Raw genomic sequence first — 13976 nt, forward strand, 5'->3', positions numbered from 1 at the left:
AGAGATGAACCATGAGAGACTATGGACTCTGAGAAACAAACTGAGGGTTTTAGAGGGGAGGGGGGTGAAGGGATGGGTTAGCCTGGTGATGGGTATTAAGGAGGGCACGTACTGCATGGAGCACTGGGTGTTATACGAAAACAATGGATTGTGGATCACCACATCAAAAACTAATGATGTATTGTATGGTGATTAACATAACATAATAAATAAAATTTTTTAAAAATTTAAAAAAATAAAATATTGTTTTGATGGCATCCTCTAATTGACCAGAATACTAACAATATTCAGTGTTCACCTCTGGTTCCTTAATAACGACTGACATATGTTTTTCAGATTATATATTTGAAGGCAAAAGCAAACCACTCCCATGGTTAATAGCGCTTCTGAGAAGTTCAACAGTTTGTACCATCTGGTCATCACTGAGTGACATCCATCCATCTGGTGCTAACACACATTTTGTCTGAAAGCAAAGCAAATAAACCACAATTTAAAGATGTCCAAAGGCTGCTTCAAGAATTCCTATCCTTGGGGCGCCTGGGTGGCTCAGTTGGTTAAGCAACTGCCTTCAGCTCAGGTCATGATCCTGGAGTCCCAGGATCAAGTCCCGCATCGGGCTCCCTGCTCAGCGGGGAGTCCGCTTCTCCCTCTGATCCTCTTCCCTCTCACGCTCTCTGTCTCTCATTCTTTCTCTCTCAAATAAATAAATAAAATCTTTAAAAAAAAAAAAAAAGAATTCCTATCCTGTGCACTCAGTGACTGAAATACTAGGCCGATTACCAGAATCTCCTGAGAAAACTTTGTGAAGATACACATTTGTAGGACCTGTCTAGGCTTTCCAAGGAATAAGGCCCTGGAATTTGTATTTTTTTAATCTCTCCATGAGATTGGGATTATTATACTGTGGAGGAAATCATGCCAGGGTTGGCATCCTTTATTTTTATTAAAAATCAACATGGCCCTGTTCTCACCATCCTTTGTTACCACAGCAGTGGGTAATTCACTGACTCACAGATTGACACAGGCGATTTTTGCAATAATGCATGATATCCAGATTTATTCGCTTACCAAGAGCCACTTTATAAACACAACTTGAGAGCCAAGTTTGTAAGTCCCTGTCTGAATAGCTAAAACTGGTCAATGATTCCTCCCAACACAGTAAATTGTCATGTCCTAACCAACAGAGAGGGGGCACAGCCCTAACCCTCACTCAGGTATGCTTGAAACTCTTCTGAATATGTGTGTCCGGGAGGGAGCACCAAGAAGTCGGGAGGTTCCCACCCTTCTGCAGTCCTTGCCCTGCCACTCACAAGCTGTCCAACCTTGACCAAGTCACTTCACTTTTCTGGGTCTCCATTTCCCTCATATGGAAAATCAAATGAAATAAAGATGGCTGAAACAAAACCAAGCTTTCAACTGATTACATGACTTGCCCAAAGGAAGGCTCGATGAAGTGGAACAGGGGCAGAATACGGGTCCCCTGCCTACAGACACTAAGGGTTAGCCCTTCTACTTCTGTTGCACAACTTGCCTGGGTTATCAGCCACTTTAGATTATTTCTTGAAAAGAGTGAAGAGACCTTGAGGACATATATTCTAAACCCTATCTGCTCTTAAAGCAAGACAGGACCGAGAAGGATCAAGATGGTGGAGGAGTAGGAGACCTAGATTTCATCTGGTCCCAGGAATTCAGCTGGATAGGGATCAAACCATTCTGAACACATACGAACTCAACAGGAGATCAAAGAAAAGAATAGCAACAACTCTCTGAACAGAAAAGCAACCACTTTCTGGAAGGTAGGACGTGCGGAGAAGTGAATCCAAGGCGATATTCAGGAGGATACACTGAAGGGGAGGGGGCCTCCGACGGCCGCTTCTGGCAAGTGATAGAGCGTGGGAGCACAAAATCGGAACTTTTAGAAGTCAGCTCCGCTGAGGGACGTCGCTCCAGTGGCTAAGCGGGGGGTGGAACCCTCGTGGGACAGTGTGGTCTCAGGACCCTCGGAGTCACAGAAAGACCGGGGGTGACTTAGTGCAGCAGAGCTCCCAGGTATCAGAGCGGGGAAGCCGGCTGCAGAGACGGAGCCGAGGCGCGGGTTCTCAGCTCGGGGTTGCCATAAACCATGATCCACGGCACAGTCGGGCCACTGCTCCTCCAGCAGGGACCCAACAAGCGGCAGATCCGGGGAGACTCCGCTTCCTCCCCTGGGAGGAACGGTGCAGGAGTGCACCGCAGGGATCTGCTGGGTTTGGAGACTCCACACCGGGTTGGGTGCCAGAGATAGAAATGCTCGGTCACAGGCCGGGTGAGCAGGGAGTGCGGCTGGAGACTGGGGAGACGGGAATGACTGACTGCTTTTCTCTGGGGGCTCACTGAGGAGTGGGGGCCCGAGTTCTCAGCTCCTCTGGGGCAGAGATTGGGAGGCTGCCATTTTCACTCTCGTCCTCCAAAGCCTAACAGAAAGCTTGCAGGGAACAAAAGTTCCCGAGAGCAAACCCGAGCAGATTACTTAGCCCGACCAGCAAGGGCGGGGCAATTCTGCCTCCAGCAAAGATATTTGGGAACCACGGCAACAGGCCCCTCCCCGAGAAGATCAGCTAGAACAGCCAGCCAAGACCAAGTTTACCAATCAATGAGAACAGCAGAACTCCAGCGCTAGGGGAATACTGCACATAGAATTCATGGCTTTTTTCCAATGATTCTTTAGTCTTTCAAAGTTAATTTCTTTTAACTGTTTTTTTTTAATTTTTCTTTTTCCCTTTTTCAACCAACATCTTATCAATCCCTTTTAAAAAAAAAATCTTTTTTATTTTTCATTTTTAGAGTCATATTCTATGCCTTCATAGTAGTTACCCTTATTTCTGGTATATATATATAAGCTGTTCTCTCTTTAAAATTTTGGGATACAGTTTCTTCTAACAGATCAAAATACACCCTAAATCTCTAGTATATGGCTTTCTTCTAGTCTCCTGCCTGATCACATTCTCTCCCTTTTTTTTTTTTTTAAACCTCTTCTTTCGGAAGAATGAAGGGGGGGAAATTGGAGGGGGAGACGAACCATGAGAGACGATGGACTCTGAAAAACAAACTGAGGGTTCTAGAGGGGAGGGGGATGGGAGGATGGGTTAGCCTGGTGATGGGTATTAAAGAGGGCACGTTCTGCATGGAGCACTGGGTGTTATGCACAAACAATGAATCATGGAACACTACATCTAAAACTAATGATGTAATGTATGGTGATTAACATAACAATAAAAAAATTTTTTTAAAAAACCTCTTTTTCTTTCTTCAACCAACTTTTTATCTTATCAATTCCTTTTATAAAATCTTTTATAATTTTCATCTTTACAGTCATATTCTATCACTTCATCGTATTAACCCTTTTTTTTTACATATATAAGTTTTTCTTTCTTTAAAATTTTGGGAGGCACTTTCTTCTAACAGACCAAAATATGCCCAAAATCTAGTGTGTGGCACTGATCTATGCACCAGCCTGATCATATTTGATCATATTCTGTTTTCTTTGTTTTGTTTTGTTTTTGTTTGTTTGTTTTTATCTTTTACTTTTTTTTTCTTTTTTCTTTCTTTCCCCCGGTTTCAGGTCTTTTCTGATTTGTTTAGTGGAAATTTTCTGGGGACATTGTTACCCTGTTAGCATTTTGTTCTCTCATTCATCTATTCTCCTCTGGACAAAATGACAAGACAGAAAAAATCACCTCAACAAAAAGAACAAGAGGCAGTACCGACTGCCAGGGACCTAATCAATACAGACATTAGTAAGATGTTGGAACTAGAGTTCAGAATGATGATTTTATTTTATTTTTTAATGTTTTTTATTTATTTATTCATGAGAGTCAGAGAGAGAGAGAGAGAGGCAGAGGCAGAGGGAGAAGCAGGCTCCCCGCTGAGCAGGGAGCCCGATGCGGGACTTGATCCCAGGACCCTGGGATCATGACCTGAGCCGAAGGCAGACACTTAACCATCTGAGCCACCCAGGCGCCCCCAGAATGATGATTTTAAAGATACTAGCTGGGCTTGAAAAAAGCATGGAATTTATTAGAGAAACCCTTTCTGGAGAAATAAAAGAACTAAAATCTAAACAAGATGATATCAAAAAAGCTATTCATGAGGTGCAATCAAAAATGGAGGCTCTAACTGCTAGGATAAATTAGGCAGAAGAGAGAATTAGTGACATAGAAGACCAAATGATGGAAAATAAAGAAGCTGAGAAAAAGAGAGATAAACAACTACTGGATCACGAGGGCAGAATTCGAGAGATAAGCGATACCATAAGACGAAACAACATTTGAATAATTGGGATCCTAGAAGAAGAAGAGAGAGAGGGGCAGAAGGTATATTGGAGCAAATTATAGCAGAGAACTTCCCTAATTTGGGGAAGGAAACAGGCATCAAAATCCAGGAAGCACAGAGAACCCCTCTCAGAATCAATAAAAATAAGTCAACACCCCGACATCTAATAGTAAAACTTACGAGTCTCAGAGACAAAGAGAAAATCCTGAAAGCAACTCAGGAGAAGAGATCTGTAACCTACAATGGTAGAAACATTAGACTGTCAACAAACCTATCCACAGAGACCTGGCAGGCTAGAAAGGACTGGCATGATATATTCAGAGCACTAAACGAGAAAAATATGCGGCCAAGAATACTATATCCAGCTAGGCTGTCATTGAAAAGAGAAGGAGATATAAAAAGCTTCCAGGACAAACAAAAACTAAAGGAATTTGCAAACATGAAAACCAGCCCTACAAGAAATATTGAAAGGGGTCCTCTAAGCAAAGAGAGAACCTGAAAGTAACATAGACCAGAAAGGAACACAGACAATATACAGTAACAGTCACCTTACAGGCAATACAATGGCACTAAACTCCTATCTTTCAATAGTTACCCTGAATGTAAATGGGCTACATGCCCCAATCAAAAGACACAGGTTATCAGATTGGATAAAAAAACAAGACCCATCGATATGCTGTCTGCAAGAGACTCATTTTAGACCTAAAGACAGCCCCAGATTGAAAGTGAGGGGTGGAAAACCATTTACCATGCTGATGGACACCAAAAGAAAGCTGGGGTGGCAATCCTTATATCAGACAAATTAGATTTTAAACCAAAGACTGTAATAAGAGATGAGGAAGGACACTATCCTACTTAAAGGGTCTAACCAACAAGAAGATCTAACAATTGTAAATATCTATGCCCCTAACATAGGAGCAGCCAATTATATAAGGCAATTAATAACAAAAGCAAAGAAATACATGGACAACAATACAATAATAGTCGGGAACTTTAACACCCCCCACACTGAAATGGACAGATCATCTAAGCAAAAGATCAACAAAGAAATAAAGACTTTAAATGACACACTGGACCAAATGGACTTCACAGATATATTCAGAACATTCCATCCCAAAGCAACAGAATACACATTCTTCTCTAGTGCCCATGGAACATTCTCCAGAATAGATCCCATCCTAGGTCATAAATCAGGTCTCAACCGGTACCAAAAGACTGGGATCATTCCCTGCATATTTTCAGACCACAATGCTTTGAAACTAGAACTCAATCAGAAGAGGAAAGTCAGAAAGAACTCAAACACATGGAGGCTAAAGAGCATCTTACTACAGAATGAATGGGTCAACCAGGAAATTAAAGAAGAATTAAAAAAATTCATGGAAACCAATGAAAATGAAAACACAACTATTCAAAATCTTTGAGATGCAGCAAAGGCAGTCCTAAGAGGAAAGTATATAGCAATACAAGCCTTTCTCAAGATACAAGAAAGGTCTCAAATACACAACCTAACCCTACACCTAAAGGAGCTGGAGAAAGAACAGCAAATAAAGCCTACACTCAGCAGGAGAAGAGAAATAATAAAGATCAGAGCAGAAATCAATGAAATAGAAACCAAAAGAACAGTAGAACAGATCAATGAAAGTAGGAGCTGGTTCTTTGAAAGAATTAACAAGATTGATAAACCCCTGGCCAGACTTATCAAAAAGAAAAGAGAAAGGACCCAAATAAATAAAATCATGAATGAAAGGGGAGAGATCACAACCAACACCAAAGAAATACAAACAATTATAAGAACATATTATGAGCAACTCTATGCCAGCAAATTAGATAACCTCGAAGAAATGGATGCATTCCTAGAGATGTATCAACTACCAAAACTGAACCAGGAAGAAATAGAAAACCTGAACAGACCTATAACCACTAAGGAAATTGAAGCAGTCATCAAAAATCTCCCAAAAAACAAGAGTCCAGGGCCAGATGGCTTCCCAGGGGAATTCTACCAAACATTTAAAGAAGAATTAATACCTATTCTTCTGAAACTGTTCCAAAAAATAGAAATGGAAGGAAAACTTCCAAACTCATTTTTATGAGGCCAGATTACCTTGATCCCCAAACCAGACAAAGACGCCATCAAAAAGGAGAATTACAGACCAATATCCCTGATGAACATGGATGCAAAATCTCACCAAAATACTAGCCAATAGGATCCAACAGTACATTAAAAGGATTATTCACCACGACCAAGTGGGATTTATCCCTGGGCTGCAAGGTTGGTTCAACATCTGCAAATCAATAAATGTGATACAACACATTAATAAAAGAAAGAACAAGAACAATATGATCTTCTCAATAGATGCAGAAAAAGCATTTGACAAAGTACAGCATCCTTTCTTGATCAAAACTCTTCAGAGTATGGGGATAGAGGGTACATACCTCAATATCATAAAAGTCACCTATGAAAAACCCACAGCGAATATCATTCTCAGCGGGGAAAAACTGAGAGCTTTTCCACTAAAGTCAGGAACGCAGCAGGGATGTCCACTATCACCACTGCTCTTCAACATAGTATTAGAAGTCCTAGCCACAGCAATCAGACAACAAAAAGGAATAAAAGGCATCCAAATCGGCAAAGAAGAAGTCAAACTCTCACTCTTTGCAGATGATATGATACTTTATGTGGAAAACCCAAAAGACTCCACCCCAAAACTGCTAGAACTCATACAGGAATTCAGTAAAGTGGCAGGATATAAAATCAATGCACAGAAATCAGTGGCATTCCTATACACCAACAAGACAGAAGAAAGAAATTAAGGAGTCAATCCCATTTACAATTGCACCCAAAACCATAAGATACCTAGGAATAAATCTAACCAAAGAGGCAAAGGATCTGTACTCAGAAAACTATAAGGGGCGCCTGGGTGGCTCAGTCATTAAGCGTCTGCCTTTGGCTCAGGTCATGATCCCAGGGTCCTGGGATCGAGTCCCACATCGGGCTCCCTGCTCGGCGGGAGGCCTGCTTCTCCCTCTCCCACTCCCCCTGCTTGTGTTCCTGCTCTCGCTATCTCTCTCTCTCTCTGTCAAATAAATAAATAAAATCTTTAAAAAAAAAAAAAGAAAACTATAAAATACTCATGAAAGAAATTGAGGAAGACACAAAGAAATGGAAAAACGTTCCATGCTCATGGACTGGAAGAACAAATATTGTGAAGATGTCAGTGCTACCTAGAGCAATCTACACATTCAATGCAATCCCCATCAAAATACCATCCACTTTTTTCAAAGAAATGGAACAAATAATCCTAAAATTTGTATGGAACCAGAAAAGACCCCAAATAGCCAGAAGAATGTTGAAAAAGAAAAGCAAAATGGGCGGCATCACAATTCCGGACTTCAAGTTCTATTACAAAGCTGTAATCATCAAGACAGTATGGTACTGGCACAAAAACAGACACATAGATCAATGGAATAGAATAGAGAGCCCAGAAATGGGCCCTCAACTCTATGGTCAACTAATCTTCAACAAAGCAGGAAAGAATGTCCAATGGAAAAAAGACAGTCTCTTCAACAAATGGTGTTGGGAAAATTGGACAGCCACATGCAGAAGAATGAAACTGCACTATTTCCTTACACCACACACAAATATAGACTCAAAATGGTTGAAAGACCTCAATGTGAGACAGGAGTCCATCAAAATCCTAAAGCAGAACACAGGCAGCAACCTCTTTGACCTCAGCCACAACAACTTCTTCCTAGAAACATCGCCAAAGGCAAGGGAAGCAAGGGCAAAAATGAACTATTGGGACTTCATCAAGATAAAAAGCTTTTGCACAGCAAAAGAAACAGTCAACAAAACCAAAAGACAACAGACAGAATGGGAGAAGATATTTGCAAATGACATATCAGATAAAGGGCTAGTATCCAAAATCTATAAAGAACTTATCACACTCAACACCCAAAGAACAAATGATCCGATCAAGAAATAGGCAGAAGACATGAACAGACATTTTTCCAAAGAAGACATCCAAATGGCCAACAGACACATGAAAAAGTGCTCAACATCGCTCGGTATCAGGGAAATCCAAATCGAAACCTCAATGAGATATCACCTCATACCAGTCAGAATGGCTAAAATGAACAAGTCAGGAAACGACAGATGTTGGCGGGGATGCGGAGAAAGGGGAACCCTCCTACACTGTTGGTGGGAATGCAAGCTGGTGCAGCCACTCTGGAAAACAGTATGGAGGTTCCTCAAAAAGTTGAAAATAGAGCTACCATACGATCCAGCAATTGCACTACTGGGTATTTACCCCAAAGATACAAATGTAGGGATTGGAAGGGGTATGTGCACCCCGATGTTTATAGCAGCAATGTCCACAAGAGCCAAACTGTGGAAAGAGCCAAGATGTCCATCAACAGATGAATGGATGAAGAAGATGTGGTATATATATACAATGGAATATTATGCAGCCATCAAAAGGAATGAAATCTTGCCATTTGCAACGACATGGATGGAACTGGAGGGTGTTATACTCAGTGAAATAAGTCAATCAGAGAAAGACATATATCATATGACCTCACTGATATGAGGAATTCTTAATCTCAGGAAAGAAACTGAGGGTTGTTGGAGTGGTGGGGGGTGGGAGGGATGGGGAGGCTGGGTGATATACATTGGGGAGGGTATGTGCTATGGTGAGTGCTGTGAATTGTGTAAGACTGTTGAATCACAGACCTGTACCTCTGAAACAAATAACACATTATATGTAAAAAAGAAAAAGAAGAAGAAGATAGCAGGAGGGGAAGAATGAAGGGGGGAAATCAGAGGGAGAGATGAACCATGAGAGACTATGGACTCTGAAAAACAAACTGAGGGTTCTAGAGGGGAGGGGAGTGGGGGAATGGGTTAGCCTGGTGATGGGTATTAAAGAGGGCACGTTCTGCATGGAGCACTGGGTGTTAAACGTAAACAATGAATCATGGAACACTACATCAAAAACTAATGATGTAATGTATGGTGATTAACATAATAAAAAAAAGAATTCAAAAAAAAAAAAGCAAGACAGGACCTTGGATGTTTCCCATGGGTATTCATTCTCTTCATCTGTTAAAGGAGGGGGCTTGACTAAATTCATGACAAGAAGTAATGTGGCCATGAGCTCCCATGACCTACAGCAGACTCAGCAGACACTTTATTGCTACCCAGAAGCTACTCTCCCTACTTTCTCTCATGCTAACAGACCCTCATTTTGCCCGGGATAGTCACATGCCAGGCCCAGGAAGACCTTTGGATCCTTTGCTAGATATTCACTTTCCAGAATCCCCTGTGGATTCTAGGGGAGACCATGGAGTCCAGTTCTGACAAAGGCAACATGAGGAGGAGTTTCTGAGGAAGCTTTTGATTCCTTGGTGAAGGCTACAGACAGGAAGGGAGAGTCTGCTGACTAGGCCCCTTCACCCTGCCCTAAGTGCCCTCGTGATCCCTGGAACAGCCGCAGACATCTTGGGAAGATAAAGAGGCAACAAGCCTGGAAAGAAGGCTGAGGATGGCAGAGGCAAGAGATCGGAGCCAAGTCCTTGATGACATGGATGAGCTGCCTGACCAACCCTAGAAGTGCCTCCCTCAGGATCTCTTGTTAAATAAACATTATGTGTCCTTTCGGTTGAAGCAACTGTTAAGGATTCTGTAAAGCTGCACAAACACAAACATCTGTTTGCTTTGCCTGGGGCTGGAATTATATCTATTGATGTGGTCATGGTGATTATCTCCTGCTGATCAGTAGCTCTTATCAGCAGCGACACATGTCTTTGAGTAATAAGAAATAGTCAAATGAATCACTTTGCATAAATGTGGTTTGTTTGGTAGACAGGAATCTTTCCAAATATGGAGCCCCTGAGGGAAAAAGGGAAATATTATAAAGGAATCTTGGGTGATGAAAAGAGAAAAAGAAGGCCACCATGACTGTGCCGGGCATGCTGTTGGTCACATGCATTGGTCTCTGAGCACTTACTCTGTGCCTGGCACTGTGTGAGCTGGTGGTGCAGCAATAACAAGGCAGGAAAGCACTTGCCCTCATTGGGTTTGAAGATGGTGGTGTGACAGGCTGTTCAAGAAGGGAGTATATGTGAGTTGAAGGTCACAAAAGAGGAAGGAAGGCAGTACATGGAAGCTCTGAGAACAGAAGGGGATAACTCATTGAGGATGCCAGGGAAGGGGGCCTCTCTGAGGAAGCCACATTTCAGCCAACACCTAGAGAGTATGTAGGAGTTGGCCTGGAGTGGAGAAGGAACTAGAAAGTTCCAGAGAGAGGGAAGATTTATATTCAGTCATCAGGACAGTTCTGTGCTCTGATACATGAAGAGAGACTGTCATTTCCATTTCTGTCAGTCAGTCAGTTATGCCATAGGAACAAACAACCCAGAAATGTTTAAAGGGTCAAAGCAAAACAAGTTTATTTCTCCCTCATTCTTACATATGCACCACAGGTGGGCTGGGGCTTCTGCACATGGGAATTCCTCTGGAATCCAGGCTGAGGGAGGCTCCCTCTGGATCCACACATCCACAGTCACAGAGACAAGGGAAGGAAAACATGGCCAGCCATGCACTGACTCTCTCCAAAGCTTTTATCCAGAAGCATCCACTGGCATTTTGTACACATTTCACCAGTCAAAGCAAATCACATGGTCACAAGTATACTCCCCTTGCAGAAAAGGGCATCGAATATAGGCGACCGGGGATATATTCTACTACATATCTGTACTATTATGTACCAATGAAAAAGCAGAGGTTTAAAGAGATGATATGATGTGTTCACGGTCACACAGAGGGGAGGTGGCAGAGCAAGGATTTAGAATCAGGGATTCCATTTCTAAGTCAAGAGCACTCTCTGCTATGACAGGAAGTGAACTGAAGTGCCCACCAGGCTTGGAAATGCTACAGCAGACATCCGAGGAGAACTCACGCTTCCCCCGCACATGGACTCCATGGGCTGGCCACCCTGAGCAAGCTGATAGCCACAGTGCCCTCCACAGGACCTTCCTTCCAGCCAGCTCGGCCAGCAGAACAGACAGTCCGGGCTCCCCAGGACTGCCCTCATGCCTCCAAGGCACACGACTCTTCTTAATTCTGCTGCTTTGAAACTTGCAGACATCTGCGGGTCTGTGCTGCCAAGATGAGGCCCCCCCATCCGCACCACAGGCTCCTTCTTCTTGGAACAACGGATTCCTGGTTTTCCCAGCACAGAAGGCCACTGTCACCACCTCAGCTTACTCCCAGAGTGGCTTCTGGCTGCTCACCTCCTCAGAGATGAGCTACTGCTTCAGCTTCTTCGATTCTAGCAGCATCTTCTTGGTCCCTGTCCCTGATCCAAGTCTAGGACCAGGTAATAGTCATGCTTTAGACATTTGTGAGGATAACAAGCAGAGATCTTGGCTAATCTCCACATTTGTGGTGACAAGTTGTTTCCTCTTCTAAATGCAGTAGAGTCAAAATGTCTAAGGAACCCCTGTTAGACCTTTAGGGATCCTTTTAAGATAGCATGAAGGAGGGGTGCCTGGGTGGCTCAGTCCATTAAGCATCTGCCTTCTGCTCAGGTCATGATCCTGGAGTCCCAGGATCGAGCCCCTGCTCAGTGGGGAGTCTGCTTCTCCCTCTCTCTCTGTGTGCTCTCTCTCTCAAATAAATAAAATCTTAAAAAAAAATAAAAATTTAAAAAAAGATAGCATGAAGGACATTTAAAAAGCTATTTAAATAAGTTCTATCATTGAAATAAACTCAGTATTGCACCCGGCATCCACTGTTGGCTCTGCCTTCCAAATACATGCGCAGTCTGACCCCTTCATCACCCCCACTAAACCTCAAGTCCAGGCCATCGTCGTATCTCAGGCCGATGTCTACAACTGCTTCCCACTCAGACTCCTGGTTTCCTCCTGCCTTTGCCCTGCCTGAGTCAATTCTCCACATGCCAGAGCGATTCAAAACAGCCATCAGAAATGGACAAAGAAGATGTGGTATATATACACAATGGAATATTATGCAGGTGTCAAAAAAGTGACATCTTGCCAGTTGCAACAATATGGATGGAAGTAGAGGGTATTATGCTAAGCGAAATAAGTCAGTCAGAGAAAGACAAGTATCATATGATCTCACTGATATGAGGAATTTGAGAAACAAGACAGAGGATCATAGGGGAAGGGAAGGAAAAATGAAACAAGATGAAACCAGAGAGGGAGACAAACCATAAGTAACTCTTAATCTCAGGAAACAAACTGAGGGTTGCTGGAGTGGAGGAGGTTGGGAGGGATGGGGTGGCTGGGTGATGGACATTGGGGAGGGTATGTGCTATGGTGAGCACTGTGAATTGTGTAAGACTGATGAATCACAGACCTGTACCCCCGAAACAAACAATACATCATATGTTAATTTAAAAAATTAAAAAAACAAACGGCCATCAGAGCGAGTCACGTGTCTGCTACAACCCTCCCCTCCAGTGGGTCCCATCTCCCTCAGAGTGAAAATTAAAGTCAGTGGAATGGCCCACTGGCCTCTCGTGGTTTGAATCCATGGCCTGCTGGGCCTCCTCTCCTGACAGCCACCCCTCAGGTTCCCACCCTGCTGTGCGGGCCTTCTGGCTGTCCATGAACACTCCAGGCACCATGTCCAGGGCAATGCATTGCCGTTCCCCTTTCTGGCACATTCTACCCAGTGAGGGGCACACTCGCTCACCTCTGGGGCTTTACACACATGTTGCCTTCTCCATGAAGGGCCCCTTGTCCCCACCTCTTACTTCAACTGAGCCACTTCCCCCAACCAGCCCTGCCCTGCCTATCCTTGCTCTGCTTTTTCTCCCTGGTACTTGTCACCCTCCACCACAGATTATCTGTTGTTGTGTAGTTTATTGCCTGCCTACACCCATGAAAAGCTCTGTGAGGACAGGGTTATGTGTCCCTCTTTGTTCACTGCTGCAAAAACACTATTCATAGAACAGTAGGAGCACACAGTAAGAGCTCCATCAATATTTGTTGAATCAAGGAATTCTGTGACATCCTTATGGCAGTTGCCTTATCCAGGAACCTTCCTAAGCCTGGAAAGAAACAACATTGAGGTCTCTCAAGCAGTGAGAAACAAGGTTTTGGAGGACAACAGACCTCGGTTCGAATCCTAGCTCTGCCACTTGCTGCCATGACTGCATGGGAACCATATCCCAACACCATTGAACTTCCCTTTCTCTGCAAAATGAGACACCATCTCACAAAGTTTTTGTGAGGAATAAATGAGATGATAATGGATGTGGAGCTCATAACACCATGTCTGGCCCAGAATACACACTTAAGAGCCGGCAGCAGCTATTTCTAATTATTACATGATAAGGAGGAAATGCCACATGGCTGAGGCGAGCAGGGATGGGGCCACCTGCGGCTTGCACACCAGCTAAGTGCTGGCTCTGGCAAGCCGGTCTTGCAGCCCTTGAAGTTCAAACTTTGCTTCAACAAAGTTTCAAATTAACATATGACATGGATCTTCAGAGACTCTGCCAAATAGTCAAAATCACAAAGTTAAGCTTCAAACACCAAGGTTTCCTGAAATATTAATTAGCATTGGAAAAAGAAGCAACACAGTGGGAAATGAAGGGAAAGACTTGGAGTGGATTTATAAAATTATAGAATTTCAA

At 43.2% G+C, this 13976-nt stretch overlaps 1 long non-coding RNA gene across 2 annotated transcripts in view; it reads right to left on the reverse strand.

Annotated features, from left to right (window-relative positions):
- Positions 1 to 267: 267 nt before the first annotated feature.
- The window catches only part of LOC144381813 (uncharacterized), a 40473-nt gene continuing 26764 nt past the window's right edge, over positions 268 to 13976 (reverse strand). Inside the window, exon 8 of one of the 2 annotated variants that reach the window (XR_013447658.1) lies at positions 268 to 463. This is a non-coding gene — a long non-coding RNA (uncharacterized LOC144381813). Of the gene's footprint in view, positions 464 to 10768; positions 11995 to 13976 lie in introns of those variants that run through there. The other variant, XR_013447656.1, reaches the window with a different exon arrangement.

The sequence above is a fragment of the Halichoerus grypus genome, chromosome 5, assembly GCF_964656455.1.
Source record: "Halichoerus grypus chromosome 5, mHalGry1.hap1.1, whole genome shotgun sequence".
Classification (NCBI taxonomy): domain Eukaryota; kingdom Metazoa; phylum Chordata; class Mammalia; order Carnivora; family Phocidae; genus Halichoerus; species Halichoerus grypus.